The 7,500-nt window shown below is 49.1% G+C and overlaps 1 protein-coding gene across 3 annotated transcripts in view; it reads left to right on the forward strand.

The window, feature by feature from the left end:
• Positions 1-7,500, forward strand: part of LOC130401920 (protein kinase C and casein kinase substrate in neurons protein 1-like) — a 27,355-nt gene that overhangs the window by 5,528 nt on the left and 14,327 nt on the right. Inside the window, exon 1 of one of the 3 annotated variants that reach the window (XM_056605948.1) lies at positions 1,307-1,410. The exons of 1 other annotated variant lie outside the window; for it this stretch is intronic. The gene's annotated coding sequence lies outside the window, so the exon portion shown is untranslated. Of the gene's footprint in view, positions 1-1,306; positions 1,411-6,767; positions 6,854-7,500 lie in introns of those variants that run through there. One more of the 3 variants, XM_056605949.1, reaches the window with a different exon arrangement.

The raw sequence follows: 7,500 nt of genomic DNA on the forward strand, positions 1-7,500 counted from the left end.
GAATGTTATTGAGGTTCACTCAAACTGCGTATTCAATCAAAAAGAGAGGATTCTGAATTAAATTATTCTGAATCCATCAAACATCCCATAATATAATTGAACAGTTCTCAAAAACACCAAACAGTTAAACAGAACCTTTCGTGGAGCTAGAAGAGTACTTCTACCTCAGGGTGTGTGTGCGTGACATTTGACCAGAGATGGTCTTAAATGACATCCTTCATTATGTGGGACAGCAGGGGGGCAACAGCAGGGGGGCCCCTAGGGAGCCTCTGATTGGACAATCCACAGATGGCATCCATACATGTAAAAGGATGAGATTTCTCCGAAACATGCATGGTCGGAGATGTAATTAGTTTCACACATGTATAGAGAGATTAACTGAGATTATTCTCGGGTCCAGCAGTCCTACTGTGTTATAGCAGAACTTCTGCGTCCTTAACCCTCCTGTGAGCATCATGGTGGATTATAACTCTGTTGCTGAAGGTTTTTACTGCTGTAAAATGGACACCAAATGTGAGGAGGATTTAGCCAACTAATTAAAGAATAACGATCTTCTGTCTGCGGTCGGTCCCTGGCTGAACTTTCTGTCCTTCGGGTCTTATCTGATCTTCTGTCTCTGCCTTTTCCTGTCTGTCTGACCACCCCCCCCCCCCCCCACCTCCTCCTGTGAGGGAGACACACTCCTGGCTAGCGACGCCACAAGCTAATTATTGATAGCCTGCTCTGTCTTGTGTAAGACTTATCAAGGAGCAACCTCCTAATGCTTCCTTTATCTATCTATAGGTCTGAGTAATGTGGGAGTATGTGTGTGTGTAAGCGTGTGAGAGTGTGTGTGTGTTTGTGTGTATGTGTGGGAGAGAAAGAGTGTGTACTTTAGTGTGTGTGGTGTGATGCACGCACACATGCACAATTCATGAGATGAGTTGCACTCCTAAGTTAGTAGGCGTGTTTGCGTGGGTGTTTTCGAGTGAGTTTGTGTGTGTGTGTGTGTGTGTGTGTGTGTGTGTGTGTGTGTGTGTGTGTGTGTGTGTGTGTGTGTGTGTGTGTGTGTGTGTGTGTGTGTGTGTGTGTGTGTGTGTGTGTGTGTGTGTGTGTGCATATGCGTGTGCATGTGTGTGTTTCTGTCGGTGTAGTGCAATTCATGGCACAAGGTGCACACCGAAATGAGTAGGTGTGTGTGTGTCTGTGTGTGTGTGTCTGTGTGTGTGTGTTGTTCCTGGGTGGATCGCTGTACTTTACGAGGGCAGTGGGCGGGGTGTCCAGTAGTAGAGCGTTGTCCGGTCTCACACCGTGACTCTGGCAGAGTGACAGGACCTGCCCAGCGAGCGGAGATCTTCTGGACCAAGGACCTACAGCGCAACGGACCAGACAGCACCAGAACCAGGAGATCACCGCCTACAGCCAGTACAGGTACCAGGAGATCACAGGACAGCAGGTTCAGTACCAGGTTCAGTACCAGGAGATCACCATCTACAGACAGTACAGGTACCAGGAGATCACAGGGCAGCAGGCTCAGTACCAGGTTCAGTACCAGGAGATCACAGGGCAGCAGGTTCAGTACCAGGTACAGTACCAGGTTCAGTACCAGGAGATCACCACCTACAGAGAGTACAGGTACCAGGGGATCACAGGGCAGCAGGTTCAGTACCAGGTACAGTACCAGGTTCAGTACCGGGAGACCAGCAGGTTCAGTACCAGGTTCAGTACCGGGAGACCAGCAGGTTCAGTACCAGGTTCAGTACCGGAAGACCAGCAGGTTCACTACCAGGTACAGTACCGGGTTCAGTACCGGGAGACCAGCAGGTTCAGTACCAGGTTCAGTACCAGCAGATCACGGTAGAGATCATCAGAGCAGCTGGGCTTCCTGCGGTTAATCTGGTTCAGTCAATGAGAAGCTAAGTTAGTTGAAGTGCATTAGAGTAAGTTAGTGAGTTAGTTTAGGGGGAGTGCCAGTGGGTTCAGTGTCTCAGTGTTCACCGTGACTATTCTTCTGGCTCACCTGTTATTGACAATAGAAGTTGAAAGTTGAAACAACACAATCAGTATTTGTCTTGGTTAAAAAAGGTTTCAATAATAACTCTGCCGTAACATTCGTATTATTATTATATCCCTATTCTGCAAACGCTGAAAGTTAAGGTGTTGAAAAATATTGTCTGGGATATTGTTAGCATTGCTTGGAAAAACAGATTAATAATGCATAAATATCGGTTATGTTTGCAGCTACTCTGCTGGCCTCGTTATTTTACGCAGGGTCGCTCGTTTTGGGCGGTTTGCTCTGAATCCTGCGGATGCATTTAATGAGTCAATGATTGGACACAAACTGCGGACCTTTGCTGAAATGAGGGGTTTCACGAGGAACACAGACGATTTCCCAAAACCGAGTTCTCAGGGTTTGGTACTTTAGTGTTGGACGCCGGTAATAATTTGCTGTTGCGTAAACACTCTCTCTCTCGCTCTCTCTCTCTCTCTCTCTCTCTCTCTCTCTCTCTCTCTCTCTCTCTCTCTCTCTCCATCTGCGTGTGTGGTTACACACAGGTGTGGTCGGCATTTATTGAATTACAATATTCAGAAAAAAAAAAAGTCTATTCTTATCTCAGATTCCCATCTCCTGAACACGGTGTTCCTGGTTTACCAGATGATCTCACATACAGATTGTACCGTCTTATCTGCTGGTCCGAGATCCACAGCAGAATTCAGCGGGATGTTATAGTTATTTGAGTTAGTGATAATTAACATTTGGGATGCGCGTATTTACTGGGAGTATACCACATTTGAGACGTTTGTACTGTGAGTGGGTAGCATTTGAGATGTTGGTACGTGGAGTGTAAAACATTTGAGATGTTGTTACTGGGAGTGTATAACATTTGTGACGGTTTTACTGGGATTGTGTAACATTTGAGATGTTGCTACTTGGAGTATCTAACAGTTTTCTCAAGGAGCTCTCAGTGCTGACCTTTGACCTCTGTTGACACTATGATGATCAATCGCCGGGTGTTTTTATAGCCGTGATAGGTGCTACCGCCCTGATAACAGACGCATCATGGAAAGATAGTTCATGGAGACTCTGGCCTCCAGCCAGCATGTTCCAATAATCGATCAGCAGTTGGGATTGATCACTGTCTATTGAGGTCGGAATGATGGATCGGAATCCACACATCACTTCTATTTACTCTTGATAATGATAACACCCCTTAGTTTAGTGTGTTGGCTGGTTAAGCTTGGTACGTGAGTTTAATTGATCAATCATAACCTGGTATAGCTCAGAGGTGGAGCTAGCTAACCGAATGAGTTTGTCTATTTCAGCCTGGATGGCTTCAGTTGGGTTGAGGGTTCATTCACAGTGGACTCAGGTCAAGAGTCTGTCTATTTGTTTTATGTTCTTTTTCCGTGATCATCCTTGTTTGCCAGTGTTGCAGATTTAGTCAATAAAATCTCAATGCATCAATGCTTCAACGCACGGTCTTGAATCCCTCGATTGGATCCAAGCCACATTTACCCTGAGGCACTTTCACCCAGAGCCGCTCGCAGTGAGTTGAGCTCCATCATGTCAGTCGGATCAGGTCGTGGTCACGATCAGGATCAGATCGTGGTAAGGGCCCGGAGTCTGGGACTATAGGTAACACGGGTAGACTGGGCGCTCTGGGTTCAGAGACCTGAACCTTCCAGCTGAGACTCAAACGCCCTGAGAACAACACTGTCCTGGCCGGCATTAAGCGCATGCTTTTAATAGTAATAGATAGTAATAGTAATAGAGCTTACATTCAACAAGAGAGACCAGGATACCAAGTGGAACCTTATGGAGCTTGTAAATCCTGAGTGTCCGGCAAATAGACAATAAATGCATCCTGGCAGAGCAGCAGTGATACGATATCACTTTAAGTCGTGCTCTAGCACAGGAATGTCCCCTCCAGGGGATTAATAAAGTTTTATCTATCTATCTAGAGAGGTCTGGACTTTGGCCCCTGGAGACATTTAACAGCTCAGGTATTTGGTAGAACAAGACGCTGAAAGAGACACCTGTATCCTGCACAGAGCATTCCACAGAGTGACCAAACGCCTGAGATCAATGCAGGACAGAGGGTCTGTGTGTTTGTTAACACCCCTCCCTCCCCAGTCACTGGGCTCTTAAGTGGCCATGGATCGAGGAAGATCAACCATAATAGCTCCATGTTCACACAATTGTTTGGGTGGGTTTTGATGTGTCCGACACAGAGTTGGTATGAGTAAAGGTCTGTGGCCCTCAAGAGCTCTACACATCTTGGCTGAACAAGACGACCGGTTTTCACTCTCTGTTTCTTTGAACTCTTGAGAACAGAGGGGATTTCAAGTAGAGCATGAGAGTGTGGTAGTGATCGTATCAAAGCTAGGGTTTGCACTTTATTTGGGAAGATCTTTTGGTCGTATTTGTTTAAATAGTCTTTAAATCACGACTGCTAGAAATAAATCAAATAGCTCAGAAAAAATACACAAATCGGGTATCTGTGGGGGTCGCAGCCCGTCCAACCAGTTAATTTGGTACACATTCAATTAATGGTTGGCTTACCTGTCTGACTCCCTACCACCGGCTACCTGCAGGCACACACACGTGCGCTTGGCATGAGTTGTTGCTAAAGCGAGCAAACTACTCCTGTGTTATGGTGGAGTGGCTTTGGAAGGGGAGCTGAAGGGAGGGGTTGGATTATTCTACTTTCAAACTCTATCTAGCTCTGGCTTTTTTCTCCAAATTCCCTACCCTAGGGAGGGAGGGAGGGAGGGAGGGAGGGGGGAGAAGGAGAGAGGGAGGGAGAGTGGGGAGGGGGGAGAGAGAGAGAGAGAGAGAGAGTGGGGAGGGGGAGAGAGAGAGAGGGAGTAGGCAGAGGGAGAGAGTAAAAGAGAGCGAGAGAGAGAAAAATTGATTTCACTCAAAAAAGATTGCAATCTGTGCTGTGGCTCACTTTTTAGGTCACAACCAACCCCCAAATCTCCACCCCCCCTCTACCAACCTCCTCCACCCCACCCACCCCCTCCCACCTTCCCCTCCAACCAAAGGCAGGGATGGAGATTAAACATCCCGGCTGCAGTATTCATGTGTAATGTTCTGTCGTTCTCTGTTAGCCTGTAACTTATGTCATTGTAATCAACTCATCTTCAAATCATCCTAACGTAATGACACGCCCGACTCTGGCTCTGTCTTCTCTCTCTGTCTCTCACAGGCTGTCTTTTCTTCTCTCGCTTGCTCACTCTGTCTCTCTCGTGCTCACTCTCTCACACATTTGCTCTCTCTCTCTCTCTCTCTCTCTCTCTCTCTCTCTCTCTCTCTCTCTCTCTCTCTCTCTCTCTCTCTGGCTCTCTGGCTCTGGCTCTGGCTCAGTGTCTCTCTCTCTCTCTCTCTCTCTCTCTCTCTCTCTCTCTCTCTCTCTCTCTCTCTCTCTCTCTCTCTCTCTCTCCCTTTCTCTCCCTCACTGTGCCATGCACTTGTTTTCACGTGAGCTCTTTTTATTGGGTTGCCCCCCTCTCTACAGAGCTAAAAATGCTTGTGAAGACTGACTTAGTGGTGGTCCTTCTCAGGGATGTTGTCAGGGGGTAATTACCACCTATTCTGCCCCTCTAAGAGGGGCAGAGAGGGGCTGCAGAAGATGTTTTCTATAGCTGGTTCAGTGCACCGTAACATCTTTTATTCCTCTCGTTAGCTACCCTTCTGCACACAAACACACACACACACACACACACACACACACACACACACACACACACACACACATACAAGCACACAGGCACGCACGCACACACACACATACACCACACATACTGACACGCACGCACACACGCACGCATGCATGCACACGTTCACATACACACACACACAGACGGACATGCACAGACACAAACGCATCGTCCTGCACCGACATGCATGCACACACTCAAACACAAACACACACACAAACACAAACAAAAACAGACCAATATGTGCTGCTCAGAAGTCACATCTGCTGGCTCAGACCCACTTTCTATTATTTGGTTATTTTTCTATTTTCTGAATGCAGCTGCAGCTGGAGCTAACAAAGATACACATCGTTCTTAGTCTCCATTTTATAGATTGGTTTGGCGTTTACACATCTTTCACTACTTAAAGAGCACCTATGAACTGGTTTGGAACCAGTTTACCGCCAATGTACTTAGGTGGACTACATTACCCATGATGCCACACATGACCACCAACCCCTAGCCAGTATCCCCCCAGCCCCCCCCATCCCCCCACCATGTTGTCCGACCCTAACCCTAACCCTACCGTGTCTGAGACATTTGAACAAAACATCAGGATTACCATCCCTTACAGCAAACACGCACACACACACACACACACACACACACACACACACACACACACACACACACACACACACACACACACACACACACACACACACACACACACACACACACACACACACCGTGGCTCCGGTTCCCTGCTTCCTGCGTGTTCTGTTGCACGTTCCTCGACCGCACACCGACCGTAATAAATTAATACCTAATCAGCCAGAAGAGGAGCAGGAGGAGGAGGAGAGAGGAAGAGTACCACAGACACACGTGTCTCTCTCTCGCCTTCTCTCTCTTGTTCTCTCGCTATCTCACTCTTTCTCTACCTCCCTCTCACTCTGTTGGTCTCCATCGCTTTCACTCTCTTGCTCTCTCTATCTCTCTCTCTCTCGTTCTGTCTCCCTCTCCCTCTGTCTCTCTCACTCGCTCTCCCGCTCTCCCTCACTCCCCGTGTGTGTGTGTGTGTGTGTCTCCTTCTCTCTCGCTCTCTCCCTCACTCTCACTGTTGGATCTGGAGCCGTTATAACCACCGCGGCGCGCTAATGGAGGACCTGGGGTAAGCTTTTGTTTGTTCCCGACCGCGGCTGTCTCTCCTTCCCTCCCTGGCGGTCTCTGGGGGCGCCTTTTGTCCGGGGGTCTCTCTGGGCTGGGCTGAGGAGGGTGGGGGGGCGATGGCTGAGTATTGGGGGAGTCTGCGGTGGTCTGTCTGTATTGATGTGGAGGGGAGAGACCGGTGGTGCTCTGGGGTCTGGGGGGGGGGGGGGCAGGTTGTGGAGATGATCGGAGGCAGGCGGGGGGTGTTGGCTGTGTTGTGTGTCCGTGCGGCGGGTGATGGAGCAGCTAGCCTCGTGTGTGGAGACGTATGGAGGCGGAGGTGGTCTTATGGGGGGGGTGTTGTGTTCGCACCGTGCGCCGGGGGGACCGAGTCAAGCGGGTCCGCTAGCCTCGTGTGTTGTTGTGAGTCGCAAGTCACCGAGGGCGGCTGGATCTCTTGCTCCGCAGCCTCACGGGGGAAGCGGACGGGTTGTCGTCGTTCATGCGGGGGATCGCGTCGGAAGGAGCGCCTTTTCAGTGCGCGCCTTTCTCCCTGAACTATGAGCGACCGCGCGGCGACTCGTGACCGAACGTGGAGTGGTTCAGCCGGGCGGCCGCGTGGATTCATGGATCGCCGCCGGCTTACTGACAGCGTCACAACAACAAGGG

The sequence above is a fragment of the Gadus chalcogrammus genome, chromosome 13 (genome assembly GCF_026213295.1).
Source record: "Gadus chalcogrammus isolate NIFS_2021 chromosome 13, NIFS_Gcha_1.0, whole genome shotgun sequence".
Classification (NCBI taxonomy): domain Eukaryota; kingdom Metazoa; phylum Chordata; class Actinopteri; order Gadiformes; family Gadidae; genus Gadus; species Gadus chalcogrammus.